This window comes from Grampus griseus, assembly GCF_964374135.1.
Source record: "Grampus griseus genome assembly, chromosome: 3".
In the NCBI taxonomy this organism is placed as follows: Eukaryota; Metazoa; Chordata; class Mammalia; order Artiodactyla; family Delphinidae; genus Grampus; species Grampus griseus.
The window spans coordinates 153,744,021-153,760,773 of record NC_139019.1 but is presented as its reverse complement, the minus strand read 5'-3'; the positions used below and the strand labels follow the sequence as shown (position 1 = coordinate 153,760,773).

The 16,753-nt window shown below is 42.4% G+C and overlaps 1 protein-coding gene across 1 annotated transcript in view; it reads left to right on the top strand.

The window, feature by feature from the left end:
- COL23A1 (collagen type XXIII alpha 1 chain) overlaps positions 1-16,753 on the top strand; it is a gene marked incomplete at its 5' end in the record, with an annotated part of 352,873 nt that overhangs the window by 83,456 nt on the left and 252,664 nt on the right. The window lies entirely within an intron of this gene.

Genomic DNA, 16,753 nt, shown 5'->3' with positions numbered 1-16,753 from the left:
AAAAACTAAAAAAGCTGAAAAGGAGAAATAGACAAATCTACATTTACTATCGTAAAGGGGTAATGTAAGGAAGATCTTTATAATGACGGAACATTTCTGTATTTTGATTGCGGTGATGATAATACTAATCTACATCTGTGATAAAATGACATAGAAGTGTACACACACAGTGCATCAATGTCAACTTCTTGGTTTTGATATTGCACTATAATTAAGTATGAAGTAACTGTGGGGGAAACTGGGTGAAGAGCACTACAGACTTCTCTGTACTATCTGTAACTTCTTATGAATCTGTAATTATTTCAAAATAAAAAGTTTTATTAAAAAAGCCTCTAAGTAGCAAATTCCAGTCTCTCAGTCTCACCACCCCATGCCCCCAGCTCCAAGCCAGAGGTGCACAGCCTGGCCCTATTGCCCTGCTCAGCACAAGCTGTTATATGGTGTGTTTCAGTAAAGGCACCCTGTGAAGCTTCATTAGCTGATTCAGTATGGAAAAGTGGCATCAAGCAAAAACATGGGAACATGAGAAGACGGACTTCTAGAGCATAGGAGGCTTCAGAAACCAAAGCCACAATGTAACAGGCAGGACCATGGAGGGAAGTGGAGGCCCCTGGGTAAAATGCAGATGCTGGTTAAGGCTACACTTGGCAGTGGAGAGAATGCCTGTGAGAACATCTTGCAGACTATGATGGGCATGGACAATGTCCCCAGTCTGCATCTGGGGAGGCTCCAGCACCACCAACAACTCATTTGCATGCTCTTATCTGATTCTGACATCACCTGGCTGACAGATGAGAATTCCCTGCCCTTCCTCAGGATCTGGAGCTTAGCCTTCCAGCTGAGAAGTTGGGTTTGTTCAGATGATGGGCATCAGCCCACAGGTCTTGCTTTAGTTAAAGCTACAGAAGAGGCTGACTGCTACATTTCCACAGGACTTTACCACATGATTTTCTCTCTGCCAGAAGGTCTTTCCTTTCCTTATCCCCCTAGTAACTAAGCCTCAGGCATCAAGCCTCCTCTGTCTATCTGGCATTCTTAATGTAGATGAGAACCCAATTCAAACTGGCTTAGTCAGAAAAGGGCTTTCTTTCAGCCCACCTAACTGAAATACCCAGTGTCCAAGAGACAATGTTGAGAATCTGTCCTTCTCCACCTCTTAGCTCTGATTTCTTCACATTCTCCCTTGCCGTGTGTTGGCCCTTGGCAGTTCCAGGATTATATTCAATGAGATTTACATTCTGGTGGAAAATGAGAGAGCCTCTTTTCTAATAGTCCCTGGTGAGCTCCAGGGCTGACCCTCATTGGAAAGGGGTTGGTGGAATGGACAAATCAACTGTCATGGACAACCTTTCTGATCCCTAGGCATAGTTGTTGAGCCTCTCCACTGTGCTCCAACAGGACTTTTTCTTATACCTCTGGTAGCACTCAACACCCCATTAGGTAACTAAAAATTTACATCTCTCTCTCTCCTTCTAGACAGTGAACTTTTTTGTTTGTTTGTTTGTTGTTTGTTTGTTTTGCATTACACGGGCCTCTCACTGTTGTGGCCTCTCCCATTGTGGAGCACAGGCTTTGGACGCGCAGGCTCAGCGGCCATGGCCCACGGGCCTAGCTGCTCCGCGGCATGTGGGATCTTCCCAGACCGGGGCACGAACCCGTGTTCCCTGCATCGGCAGGCAGACTCTCAACCCCTGCGCCACCAGGGAAGCCCCAGACAGTGAACTTTTAAAGTCCTAGGCTATGAATAATTAAAACAAAATGGAGGCATTTCCCTGGTGGTTCTGTGGTTAAGAATCCGCCTGCCAATGCAGGGGACACGGGTTCGAGCCTTGGTCCGGGAAGATCCTACATGCCGCAGAGCAACTAAGCCCGTGTGCCACAACTACTGAGCCCGCGTGCCACAACTACTGAGCCCACGGCATGCCACAACTACTGAAGCCGCGCCCTTAGAGCCCGTGCTCCACAACAAGAGAAGCCACTGCAATGAGAAGCCCGTGCACTGCAACGAAGAGTAGCCCCCGCTCGCCACAACTAGAGAAAGCCCACATGCAGCAATGGAGACCCAACACAGCCAAAAATAAATAAATAAAATAAATAAATTTATTTTTTAATAAGATGGAACAACAATAGCAAACATTTATTGACTGTTCACTATGTGCCAGACCCTGTGCTGGGTATTTTAAATCATGTTAATTCATTTTGAACTGTGAGATAGTTACTACTATTATCCCCATTTTACAGATGAGGAGCCTGAGGTTTGGAATATTAAGTGACTATCCAAAGGGTTCATTGATGAGAGAATGAGGATTCAAAATGGAGCCTTTTCAAAAGAATGAAGTTACATATGCACAAGGCTATAATTTGCAGCACTATTTGCAAAGCCAAAGATGGAGAATCTCCCAAGACTTCATCCAAAGGAAACTGACTGGACAAAGTATGGCACATTTGCACAGTGGTGTAGTGTGGAGCTGTGAGAGGGAATGAGGAGGATCTGTATCAACGTGAAGTTACTGTCAGGATATATTGCTAAGTGACCAGGAAAAGATCAGGTACAGAACCGTTTATATAGTATGCTGCCTTTTATATAAGCAAAAGGGAGGGAAATAGGAATACACACACACACATATACATATACATATATATACACCTATAGGTATATAGGTGTGTATGTGTGTGTATATATATATATATTTGCTTATATTTTGAAATAGAAACAACAGAAGAACAAATGACAGGTTTACAAACCAAGCAATGTGCCTTGTTTCATAAGTTGGCTTTGGAACCATGTAAACATTTTACATAACTAAAAACCAAAATGAAACCAAAAAAGAGTGAAAGCCATCTCTTAACATTGAAAACAAACTGAGACAAATGATCCTGTATGCAAAATTGATGGCATAACCTCACAGAGAATTGTTTCACGTGACTTCGAAACAGTAACTTGTGCATTCCAAGTGGGACAGAGACAGAACCACACACACACCAAACCTGAATCGCATTCCATAGTCTTGCTGTTGGTAATAAAAATAGTATTGTTTTGGGCTTCCCTGGTGGTGCAGTGGTTGAGAGTCCGCCTGCCGATGCAGGGGACACGGGTTCGTGTCCCGGTCTGGAAGATCCCACATGCCGCGGAGCGGCTGGGCCCGTGAGCCATGGCCGCTGAGCCTGCGCGTCCGGAGCCTGTGCTCCGCAACAGGAGAGGCCACAACAGTGAGATACCCGTGTACCGCAAAAAAAAAAAAAAAAAAAAAAAAAGTATTGTTTTGTGAAGCTAACATATATATATTAACCTTAAGTAATTATATTAATGTCTTGGGGAACCAAGGTTTTTGTTGTAAGAGAAGGGGTGCAAATATAAAATCTTGGAAATTAAGTAAAGTCTTGTCATCATTAATAAGAATTGGAAACAGCAATATGAAGTACTTGCTGTATTCCATAAGTAATTGTGTTAATGTCTTCAGGAACAACTGGAGCCCCACACCAGGTCTCCTGCCTGAGTCAGACCCTCCTTCCAACCTCCCATTGAGCCTCCATTTCCCCCTCTGTCCTAGGCATTTATGGTCACACATGATTGGCTGGGCCGATATTCCCTGGATGGATGGGGATGAATATTTCCATGGCTTCTGTGGCTCCAAAGTCTGTTTGGAGGATGTGCCCTGGGGTCCCTTGGTTTTCCTGATCAAGTACAGGCACCAGCTGCTGCTCATGTGTGCAGGCCGCAGTGGTGCGGGGCACTCAGGAACCTGTGGCCTCAAAGAACTGTCAGTCATTTGGGCAGGCTGGGAACCACCCTCACCAAGGACTGGAAGCACCCCCAGGCTGAGCCCTGACTGCAAGGACAGGCTTCAGCCCTGGGGAGTGACAGGGAAATTCAGTCCTGGTCAAGAAACAGGCCTTTGCTGTTTTTTTCTTTTTTTATCTTTCTTTGTTTATTTACTTGTTCCATCCAACTTCTCAAATCCTTCAGCAGATCTGGCCACACATGTGCTTCGCAGGCTCTGGGTGCAGTGCTGGGTGGGTATGTCCCATCAGAAGCCTCATTCAGGGTCCAGAGGCCCTGGAGGCATGGATTTGAGGGGCCTTTGGATTACCTTTGGCTTTCCTGTGGCTCCTCAGCATCTTTGAGACTTAGCATAGGGTCACAATCTGCCAGGCTTCCTGGCCTCTTATACGCTTCTGTCTGTGGGGCTGCTGCCTCAGGAGGTGTCCAAGCCCTTGTGGACAGACTCAGTCTAGCACAGGTCTTTCTGTGTATCTCATTCCAATGATTGGACACTCCATCCCTGAGTCCAGGCCCCACTCTGAACCACCCTCTGGTCCTACCATGACCCTCCTGGGCCTCAGTCACTGCTTTGATCATCTGCTGATTTCCTCTAGTGTTATGGGTTGAACTGTGTCCTCCCAAAAGATGTTGAAATCTTAATCCCCAGACCCATGAATGGAACTTTATTTAAAAATAGGGTCTTTGCAGATGATCAAGATGAGGTCATTAGGGTGGGCCCTAATCCAATTTGCCTACATCCTTAAAAAGGGGGGGAAATTTGGACACAGACACACACACACACAGGGAGAACACCATGTGAAGATGAAGGCAGAGATCAGGGTGACACATCTACAAACCAAGAAAAGCACCAAAGACTGCAGCAAACCACCGGAAGCTGGGCGGGAAGCCCAAGACAGATTCACCTCACAGCAGTCAGAAGAAACCACCCCTGCTAACACCGTGATCTTGGACTTCCAGCCTCCAGGACTCTGAGAGAAGACATTTCTGTTGTTTAAGCCACCCAGTCAGTGGTACTTTGTTATGACAGTCCCAGAAAATGAATAAACTTAGTAAGGAGGCACTAAATGGTTGCCATCACATATTTATCAGGCCTGCCTCTTGTTTTAAAAAGCTTTGAGCCAACACTTATAAATCCATAGATCTCATGTAAAATTCAGATTTCCAGTTTCTCTTGAAAAATCAGAACAACTCTGGCTATTCTGATTCCAAAAATCAGAAAAATCTGTCAACTCCAGGTCATTCCTGCTTGGCCACGGGTGGCTGGAGCAGAGTCCCCTTTGTTGGCTACAGATCCTGAAGCCAACTCAGTGCATGTGGAGGCACATATGTAATAAAGACAAGGAGCTTCTCCCCCCCACTCCTCGGATGCATTTGCTTCACTCAACAGGGGACTGGCCTGGCCCCATGAGACATTTGAGTTTCTGATCTTTGCTCCAATACCTCCAGGACTGGGACTGCACCTCCTCCTTTCCCCACACCCACCCCCTGTCCACTTCTCCAACAGCAGCTGTCACCACCACCCACTGAGATTCCAGCCTATTGCCTGTGCCCAGTTCCCCTAACCCTGTGCTTTGCTCTCCATCTGGGAGGCAACCCTTCTCCCTGCATGGACCCCACCCACTGCCATCCCCGTCATCCCCAGCTCCTGTGTTTCTGCTGCTCCGGGGGCCTGCCCCCATGGTGGACAGTGTATTAGCATCCAGGCCAGCCCTCTTGACCTACACCACTGCCCACTGTGTCCCAGACCCAACAGTTGGCCCTTTCACCAAAGGAAGGTATATTTTTAAAAATTATCATTTTAAAACTCAAGGGCAGTAAACTGACCTGTCTGTCCCACTTCCCAGTTTCTCTTACACTTTTACTCCTCCTGCCCCAACATAAAAATATCTGAAAGGGGGAATAAGATAGGAAGTTGTAGAATATGCAAAACAGAAAAATATAAAGCATTTTATCCTTACAATGAAAAGATTCTAGGTATCAAGTATATATTCAGTACTCCGGTCAGTATCAGCCTGAAATGTCTATCCTGAGGTGAGATGTTTTTCTTTTTTATCTTTTCAAATGTAATGCTTGATCACATACAAATGAGTTATAAAGTACAATGCCTGAGTTATAAAGTATAATAATATAATGAACTCCTGAGGACCTGTTTACCAAATAAAGATTCAGAGCACAAATGGAAGCCTGCATCCATCCCTCCTAACTGAGCCCATTCCTCTGCCCGGCCCACCTCAGGTCATTGTTATCCTGAATTTTAACATTGCCCTTTCGCCTCTTCTTCTGAACTGTTTATTTTGGAAATAATTTCAAACTTACAGAAAATCTGAGAAAGTAAAGAGAGTGCAAAGAACACCCATTAGCCTCTACCCTGATTCACCTATTGTTATCATTTTACCCTGTTTTCTTTATCATTTGATCTTGTTCTCTCTCTCCCTGCTTCTCCCCCCTCCCTACACACACACACACACACACACACACACACACACACACACACACACACAGAGTTTTTCTGGGGAGCCATTTGAGGCTGTCACATTATGTCACCCCTAAATACTTCAATATGTATTTTCTAACAATAGGAGTATTCTATTACTTAAACACATTGCAGTTTTTTAACTTCAGTAAATTGACCTAATAATGCACTTTATAACATGTTTTCCCTCCAGTGCTAGATGTACAATAGCTGTGTATCCTTAGCATTGTTTAAACAGGAACATTTCCACAGACTTTCTATATCTTTCATAACATTGACATTGTATGAATTAATCTCTCCCTCCTTTTTAAAAAAATAGAACACTGCTTCTTTCTAGTTTGAGTGGTTATGGTCTTGCTGTTTCTGAATGTGCTCTTCTGTGATTTAACATTATGTTTGTAAGGCTCCCTGTGTTGTTGCATGTAGCTGTAATTCACTTGTCATTGGTGCTGGCTGTTGTTCCATCGTGTGTATATACTACCATTATATTTGCATGTTGATGGACAGTTGGGTTTTTCCAGTCTTTTGTTACTGTGGACAGTGTTGCTGGGAACATTCCTGAACATCTGTTGGCACGTGTGTGAGAATTTTAGAGTTTATCTAGAAGTGGTGTTGCTGGATCATCAACTATGGGAATGTTCAACTTTTCAAGATAATTCCAGATTGTTTTCCAAAGTGGATGTGGTCACTGATCCTCTACTAGCAATGAGCAAGTGTTCCTGTAGACTCTTAATTTTTAGTCACCTAATGTATGCAAAGTGTGCGAATTATTGTCTCATGATGGTTTTAATTAGCATTTTTCTGATTACTAATCATGTTGAGCATCTTTTCATGTTTTTCAAGCTATGTGTGCCATTTCCTGTGAAACAGCAATAGTAATAATAACAATACCACCTCTAGTTTACAGCTTTCATTGTGTGAGAAACTATTTTAAGCACACACATTGTTTAATCATAAAAACAGCCTAATGAGGTAGTACTATTTTTCTCTTTTCTATTCATGTATTTTGCCCATTTTCCCATCAGATTGTTTGTTTTTAAATTCTTGATTCCTTTACACTTCTGTTTTAGCTCACTTTCTCATACTGCCCTGGCAGGGGAAGGGGAGTGGAGGTGGAAGTCAGGCCCTCCCTCCTCTGCCTCTCTTGACACCCGAGGCGGGGGCTCCATGTGACTGCTGAGCTCAGTGGGAGTTCCGGTACCCAGTGTGGACTCCAGCAGTACCCCAGGTGGGGGCTCATTACTGGTCGGCTTGGGTGAATGTCCTGGCTCCCTACTTGGCCTTCTCTGCTACCACCCCAGCAGGGGTGTTGGTGCCTCCTTATACATGGCCTTGTGAGGGTGGAATCTAGGCTCCCCACTCAGCCCTCGAGGGCAATGGTGAGAGTAGAGTCACTGTTTTTCCTGTAGTGTTTGGTTGGAGTAGAGAGGGGTTGTCTGAAAGTCCTCTGTCATGCCAGGCTGCCCCTTTCCTGGTCCTTTGGCTACAGAGAGTAGGCTTCTGCTGGAGGCTCTTTTGGCCTGTGCCCCTTGGTGTTTCTAGGTTGCTGGCTTCTCCAGCTCCAAGTCTGGGATCTGTGAGGCAAAAAGAAAACCCAGGAACTCACCACTATGTTGTTCCTTGGGTCCCGAGGTACCTTGCTAGTCTTCCTTCTTCTCTCCACTGTAAGAGGCTTCGTATGTTCTCTATAGAATTGTTTTATATATAATGCCCAGGGCTTTTCATTGTTCTTAGTGGAAGAAATAGTAAAAAGCATGTCCACTCCTAGAAGCATGTCTAGGAAGAAGCATGTCTTCCTAGAAGTGGAATCCTTATTGACTTGTAAGTGTTCTTTATGTATTCTGAATACTAATCCTTAGTCAAGGAGTTCAACACTCCTTGTATAATAATATTGAAAATATTATTTCTTAGTTTGTGGGCTTTTAAAAAAATTTCTTTATGGTGCTCTTTTTTTTTTTTTTTTTTTTTTTGTGGTACGCGGGCCTCTCACTGTTGTGGCCTCTCCCGTTATGGAGCACAGTCTCCGGATGCACAGGCTCAGCGGCCATGGCTCACGGGCCCAGCCACTCCGCAGCATGTGGGATCTTCCCGGACCGGGGCACGAACCCACGTCCCCTGCATCGGCAGGCAGACTCAACCACTGCACCACCAGGGAAGCCCTTTATGGTGCTTTTGACACCTGTTTTGTCAGATGTTCTTGATTTCAATGTAATTTCACTTATCAGTCGTTTCTTTCTTTTTTGTTTTTAGGGTGAGTACTTTTTGTTTCTTGTTTAAGAAATAACTACTTATCCCAAGTTTAGAAAGATAATGTTTCATAGTTCCTTCTAAACTTTTCAATATTTTTATTTCTCATTTAAATTCTTAATCCACCTGGAATTGATTTTGGTGTATGTTATAGGGTAGAGGCCCAATTTCATGTTTTTAAACAGCCTCATTGGAATGTAAATTGATGTACAATAAAGAAAACATATTTAAAGTGTACATTTGAATAAGTTTTGACATATATATGTGAACACTGTGAAACCATCTCCACAGTAAAGAAAATGAACATATCCATCACCCCAAAAGTTTCTTCCTGCCCCTTTATAATCCTTCCTCCCTCCAGCTCCCCATCTTCCCTCTAGCCCCAAGCAACCACTGTTTGGCTTTCTTTTACTCTAAATTAGAATGAATTTATGAGATTTTTATGTAAATGTAATCATACATTTCCACCAGCAGTGTATGAAAGTTCCATTCCTCCACATCCTCACCAACACTTGGTATGGTCAGCCTTTCACATTTTAGCCATTCTAACAGTAGTGTAGTGATATCCCATTGTGATTTTCCCTAATGACTAACGATATTGAGCATCTTTCTATGTGCTTTTATGTAATTTTCACTTAAATCAATATTTAGTGTTATTAAGTCTGTGCCAGTATTATTTATAGTTCAGAATGTGTCCTGGTTTCTTTTTGTTTTGCTTGAAATTAATATTTGCTTGGGATTTGTATTTCGTTCATTTGTCTGTGTGTGTATCTGTTGCTAATTCTTCCCACATTGTTATCCAATGGCATTCCCTTTTTGTCTTATTCTTTGGGTCTCGTGTCTTTCTCTTTCTTCATTTATTTCATTGCTTTTGTGGAACATATCCTCCAGGAGCTTCATCAGGTTAAATAGCAGTACAGTGGTGAGAAGCATAATGATGGATACATCTCATTCACCTGGCCATTAACTCTGTTCCAATCTGGACTGGTTGCCCTTTATATTTGGTAACTGTCATTATCCCAGAGTGTTTTGTCTTTATTTTGGAGAGTTCCTTATTTTTTTTCCTGTATTACATTTCCTATTTTCTGGATCTCATGCCTGTATCTTTCTTAGTTTACCCTCTCATTTAGGTGGAGAATAACCTTCATTTTTTTAAAAAAAGTAAAACATTTTGACATCTCTTATGTCTGAAAAGATCATTATTTTACTTTGACATTTCATGGGTAATTTGGCTGGGTCTAGAATTCTAGATTAGAAAGCATATGCCTTCAGCATTTGGGGGTTTTTTGTTTGTTTTTTTGCTTATTTATTTTATTTTATTATTTTTTTTAATTTTAGAATTTTATTTTTTTATACAGCAGGTTCTTATTAGTTATCCATTTTATACATATTAGTGTATATATGTCAATCCCAATCTCCCAATTCATCCCACCCCCACCCCCATCACTTTTTGAATGAATCACTCCGTATCTTCTTGCTTTCAGTGTTGTTGAGAAGTTTAAACTTTTGTGGTCTTCTCTCTGTCCCCAGTGTTCTAAAAGGACCTATTATGCTGAGTACTCAGTGGATTGGAAATTTGTATTCTTCAGTTCTGGGAAATTTTATTTTATTTTATTTTATTTCATTTCATTTCATTTCATTTTAGAGGATGACTTCCTCTTGTCCTTTTTTCTCTGTTTTTTTCTTCTTGAAACTCTTATCATTTGGATGTTGGACTGCCTTCTAAGTTGCTTATCTTTACTATTTTACTTTCAGTAGCTTTTTATTTTTGCTCTATTTCCTAAGATGTTATCTTAACTCTATTTTTCAACACTTTTAATGAGTTTTTGATTCTGCTATTGTTCTTTGAATTTCAAAAAGCTCTTTTTGTAATAAACACTTTAATTTTAGAATAGATTTTAGTTTACAGAAGAATTGCAAAGATAGTGTAGAGAGTTCGCATGTACCCCACACCTAGTTTCCCCTATTTTAATGTCTTACTTTAGGATGGTACAGTTGTTCATTTAGTGAACCAATATTGATACATTATTATTAATTAAATTCTAAACTTTATTCAGATTTACTTGGTTTTTACGTAATGTCCTTTTTCTGTTCCAGGATCCCATGCAGGATACCATATTACATTTAGCTGTCATGTCACCTTAGGCTCCTCTTACCTGTGACAGCTTCTTAGACTTTCCTCATTTTTGATGACTTTGAAAGTTTTGAGGAGTAATGGTCATGTATTTTATAGAATGTCCCTCAACTTGGATTCATTTGATGTTTTTCTAGTGATTGGACTTGGGTTGTGGATTTTTGGAAGGGAGACCACCAAGGTAAAGTACCATTCTCATCACATTATATCAAGGGTACATGCTATTGACATTACTTCTGGTTGTTAATCTTGATCACCTGGTTGAGGTAATGTGTCTGGTTTACCCACTGTAAAGTTACTCTTTTTTCCCATTTCCATAAAAAGAGCTCTCTTTATTCTCTAATTTTTAAAATAGCATCTTGTCCCTGTTTCGTGGATACATTTTTCTTATCTTTCTGAGAGTGTTGATATTTGTTTCATAGTGTGTTTTGTTGTTATTGGTTTTTTTTAGTATTTGTCAAGTATATCTCTTCCCAGTTTTTTGCTTTTAATATTTCCATGTCCTTATGCTTTAGGCATGTCTTCTATAAAAAGAACACAGTTGGATTTTTTAATGATCCAATTGTCCATCTGTTTCTTTTTTTTTTTCATCTGTTTCTTTTAACTAATGAATTTGGTTCTACTTATATATGTACTAATTACTGAGATATTTGGACTTATTTCTTTTATCTCTTTAAAAGATTTCTAATTGTCTCCCTTTTCTAGACTTTTCTGTTTTGCACCTTTTGTTTAATTATTTATTTTGTTGTTTATATTCTCTTTTTTCATTTGTTTCCTACCAGTCTATAATATACACCCTCTACTACTATTCTTCTCATTTTTCTTAATTGAAGTAAACTTAGTAAGTAGTAAGATGCACAAACTAAGTGTATGGCTTGATATTTTTACTGAACACACAATTTTAGACCATCAGTTTTTTTTGTCTTTTTTTTTAACACTTTGAAGATATGGCTGGCTTCCAATGTTTGTGTTGAAAAATCTACTGTCATTCCTTTAAAGGTGAACTGCCTTTTTAAGTGGATACTTTTGAAATCTTCTCTTTGCCTTTGGTGTTATGTGGTTTCGATTTACTTAGGTGTGGATTTCTTTTTATTTATCTTACTTGGAATATGTTTTGCATCCTACAGTTGTGGATTAATTTTTTTTCCTGTTGACCCTAGGAAATTCATAGACATTATCTTTTAAAAATATTTCCTCTCCTCCATTTTTTCTATTCTTTCTTTTGAGGATTCATTCTGTTCTCCATATCTCTTAATTGCACATTTGTACTCATACCCTGTCTTATGCAATTACATTCTTGGTGATATATTTGTGTATATAGTCCATTCTATTAATTCTCTATTCAGCTTTATCTAATCTGCTGTTTAACATATCTATTGAGTTTTTTATTTCAGCCATTATATTTTTCATGTATAGAAGCTACATTCTCCCCTGCAACTTCTGTTAATTCCTCATAGTCTTGATGCCAAAAGCTCAGCTTCTCTGTACAGTAGTGCTGAAACTCAGAGACAGAGTTTTGGGTGAAGTAGAAAAGGATAGTTTTATTATTTTGCCAGGCAAAGGGGGACACAGCAGGCTCCTGCCTCAAAAAACTATGTGTCCACAACCCAGGAAGATTTGATAAGGAGTTTTATAACAATGCTTCCCAAGGGTGGAGTTGCTGACAAGATTAGGGTGTGTGCAGGGTCTCAGTTGGGTCTTCTCATCTTGATGAGCTTCTCTGGTCCCTGTAATCTTGCCTCAGGTTGTTTCTTGGCTGCTCCTCCCTTGATTAACAACCATTCAAATCTGCTCTTTGGAACCAGGGAAGGTCATAGAGGCTGGAGTCTTGCCTATAAGAAAATGGGGGACAAAAAAAGAGGCCTCCGTGCCAGAGAGCCTCATGGGGCCCCACTTGGTTTCACTGTGTCCACCTTTGCCTGGCAAAGTAATAAAGCTATCCTTTCCTACTTCACCCAAAACTCTGTCTCTGAGATTCTGAAACCATGCAACTCAGATTGGGACTTGAACCCACGCACTGGGACTTGAATTGGTCCAAAATCCAGATTGGGACTTGAACCCATGGTCTTTTAATTGACATCACACACCTGGTCTCAGGACTTAATGAAGTTCAGGTTCTTAATGTCTCATCGCAGAAAAAATTCAGTGAGAGACAAAGTGATAGGTAAGAAGTAGATTTATTTAGAGAGAAACACACTCCACAGATGGAGTGTGGGCCATCTCAGAAGGCAAGAGCAGCACCAGGGTATGGGATTGTCAGTTTTTATAGGGGTGGGTAATTTCATAGGCTAATGAGTGGGAGGGATATTCCAACTATTTTGGGAAAGGGGTGGGGATTTTCAGAAATTGGGCCACCACCTACTTTTTGACCTTTATGGTTGGCCTTGGAACTGTCATGGTACCTGGGGGTGTGTCATTTAGCTTGCTGATGTGTTACAATGAGCATATCCTGAGGCTTAAGGTCTAGTGGAAGTCAACTAGTCCGTTTGCTGTCTTGGACCTATTTGGTTCTAATCGGTTTATGTCATGTCCTTGGGCTATGTCATTCTTTTAAAGATTGTGCTCTGCCCCCTTCCCTCCTGTTTCATTAGGACTGGCTTCCTCTTCTTTCTCAAAGTCATGATTTCTGGTTTGTATGTATGTATAGCTTATCTACCTCTGTATCTCTTTTATGGAAAGAGGCAAGTTATAAGTAAATTAAGTTAAAGTTTATAAACATTTTACATTTACATTTCCTTCCCTTGTGTTCTTAAAATATCTAAAGAGAAGACGTAATCTGAAATATTTATGTATATTGATCTGGCTACAACTTCTGAAGCTTCATGCCCAAGCCATGAGTAAGTGAACGTAACTTCCCGTAGAACAGAAAGGCATTCCTCCCATTGCTCCCCTCTCTTCTGGGCAGCAGTGCCCAGATTGTTCTGAACTGGGATTCTCTGCTTACCTTCATTGTGGACCAAGGGTAGAGTGTTGTCCTGGGGCTTCACCCTGCTTAAGAGTAAGAACTAGACCTTGTGTATTCTAAGACATTCTCCCAGAAGAGTTGAGTGGACTAACATACATTCTGTTCACAGTAGGTGAAAAGGGTAGGTATTTTCATCCCCATATTATAGATGGAAGACCTGAGATACCCTTGACAAGCTCGTTCTGAGTTCTCACTCCTGCCCTGTCCCATCATCTGAGTCACAGTTATTGACCACTCCCTCTGAGCAAAGACATGAAATGAAGTACTTAAGAACATGGGCTTTGAAGCTAAACTGCCTGGTTCATATCCCTTCACCACTCACCATATACTTACTGTGTGACCTTTAGCAAAGTTACTTAACCTCTCTGTGTCTCAGTTTCCTCGTATGTAAAATAGGAAGAGTAATAACATCTGTGCCCCAGAGTTGTTATGAGGACTAAAAGATTAAATATGGGAAAAGTGCTTAGAACATATATAAAACACTCACAAATGTTAACCATTATCATTACTACTTTTTAAAAGTATTATTGCTGTAGGGACTACATTGGACACAGAAGTGACCATTGGAACCACCACCCCTGCCCCGCCAGCTGTCACATTCTGGGGACTTTTACCAATCTTATACTGAACTTATCCTCTGGGCATCTCTAGCTCAGACCCACTACTTTCTTATTGCAACTTGCTGCCGTCTTGGTCTGTGTGCCCTCTCTCCCTTCCTTCCCCTTCCCTTCCCACTCTACTTGGCCAACTTCATCCACCCTCGTGGTTCCAGGCTCTCCCATAATCTGATGGTTGCGAATTCCTTCCCAGCCATACCTCTGGGCAGCAGTACCCTATATCCCACTCATTGTCAACCTCTCCGTCTTTCTTCCCCATCTCAGAGTGGCATCTAGCATCCTTCCAGAGGATTTATGTTGCTCAGTTAAAACATTTTATTCACTCATTCAGTCATTCAAGTCAGTAATGCCTCAGGCTTCTTCCCCCTCTGAGGTTCATGACTGGCCCTCCAAGTCTGTGGTTGTATCAGACCATTCTCTTCACTCTTGATTCAGGCCATTTTTGGTTCTCCCCATGAGTAGAGTATTTAGCCCACTTAATCCAAAATCCAACTTCTCTGAATTACTTGGTGGTCCTATCCCAGGTTGTACCAGGGTGTACCTTTGACATCTAAGCAATAGTGGGGTCCCTGCTGTTGATGGATGGGCCCAGAGAGCCTGTGGTACAAGGTACACAGCCTCATGCCTAGGGAGAGGTTGATGGCTGATCACTGCCCATGTGCTGAGTCCTGGGAAAATCTCAGATCAAATTGGCAGGGTCAGGAGGAGGGCAGGCCAGGAGGAGGGCAGGCCAGGACCCTGGGAGAGTCTCTGGTGACCCCAGTTTTTCAAGGACCAGCCTTGACTATGGGCACACCATTATTGATGTCAAAGGCTCAGTATCGCCATCTGCCTTCTGATGCCACCCACATGTGTTTCTAGATTTACTGGGACCTGTGTATGCAGGTGATAGGAAAAAAAATTCTTTCTTCATTGTTATCCTTGTGAATCCATCCTGATGGTGGGGGCAGGGATTAGATAGGAACCACAGTGGCTAACAGGATACTGAATATTGGTGGATAAGGTGGAAAGTGGGACTATTGGGAGGTGTTAGGAATGTACCAGGGAGCAGAGCTCTCTTATTTGGAGTGCCAGTGGGAAGCAGGTCACTGTGTTTGATGCCTGTGTCCCTTGCCCAGTGCCTTTGAGGCAGAGGTGGCCTTAGCGTGGTCACCGAAGTCTGACTGCTTGCCCCCTTTGGAGTGGTAACCCACTGAATTAATCTGCTGGGGCTGCCATAACAGAACACCACAGGCTGGGTGTTTAAACAACTGAAATGTATTTTTTCAAAGCTCTGGAGACTGGAAGTCCAAGATCAAGGTGCCAGCAGGTTTGGTGTCTGGTGAGAGCCCTCTCCTTTTGTTGTAGACAACCACCTTCTTCACCTTCTTGCTGTGTCCTCACATGACCTTTCCTCTGTGCACACCAGAGAGAGAGAGAGAGAGAGAGAGAGAGAGAGAGAGAGAGAGAGTGTCCTCTGGCATCTCCTCCTCTTCTTATAAGGACACCAGTTCTATTGGATCAGGGCCCCAACCTTATGACCTCATTTAACCTCATCTACCTCCTTAAAGGTCCCATTTCCAAATACAGTCACACTGGGGACTAGGGCTTCAAGATATGAATTCTGAGGAAACACAATTCAGTCCATAATGCCAACTACCCTCCCAACCCATCACTTTCATGGCATGTGACCTGCTTTGTTGAGCCACCCCCCTGCCTGTTCCCTCACCTCTCGTATGAAGGGCTCAATGATGTCTGGCTTGGTCAACCCTTCATAAATGTCTACTGAATCAAAACCGAATGTGCCCTTGTGCGCAAATGAAAGCTAATTTTAGCTGAAGAATGATTTAAGATCTTCACAGTCCCCTCTTGATATAGTTGAGACCCGTTGGGGTATTACAAAACCAGACCTAATCCCCACTCCTATATACCTTTCACCCCTGCCTCGCTGTGGTTTCTCTAATAGTTGGATTGAAACAGACCAGACTGCCAAAACAAACCCTCCTGTTTCCACCCACAGGAAAGGGGGGGCTTAAGTTGTACTTTTTTAAGTAGTGGCAATTATGTTCACATTAGCAACTTATACCTGAAAAAAGTCTGTTCTGGGATTTGTGAAAGAAATGGGTTTTAGATTGGCAGTGACTTGTGGCTTGGCATGATTGCAGGCTTTGGCCTTAACTGGTAGGGTTTGGTTCCTCCTGAAGAAGACCCTGCCAAATGCTGGTGGTGCTCAGCCCACCAGCCCAGGGAAGATGGCTCCCTGGGGTTGGCAGCTGTGCTTTGGGAGGACCAGAGATCCTTTGCCTGAAGCCCCTGTGGCTCCAGATGTCAGATCCGCTGGTCACCTCTGGCCCACCCAGGTCCAGATGGGCCAACAGGGAAAAAGTTCTTTCCTTGAACCTGCCTCTCTGGAACCCTTGAAATGTAGGGACTGCCAGAGGGGTTGGCAGGGCTGTGGGGCCCAAGGTCTCTAGAAGCTACTCCCGCAGAGTCACTTTAATACTGACGTGAAGGTTGTGCCCAAGAGGGGCAGTGCTGCTGGCCATGCGAGAGG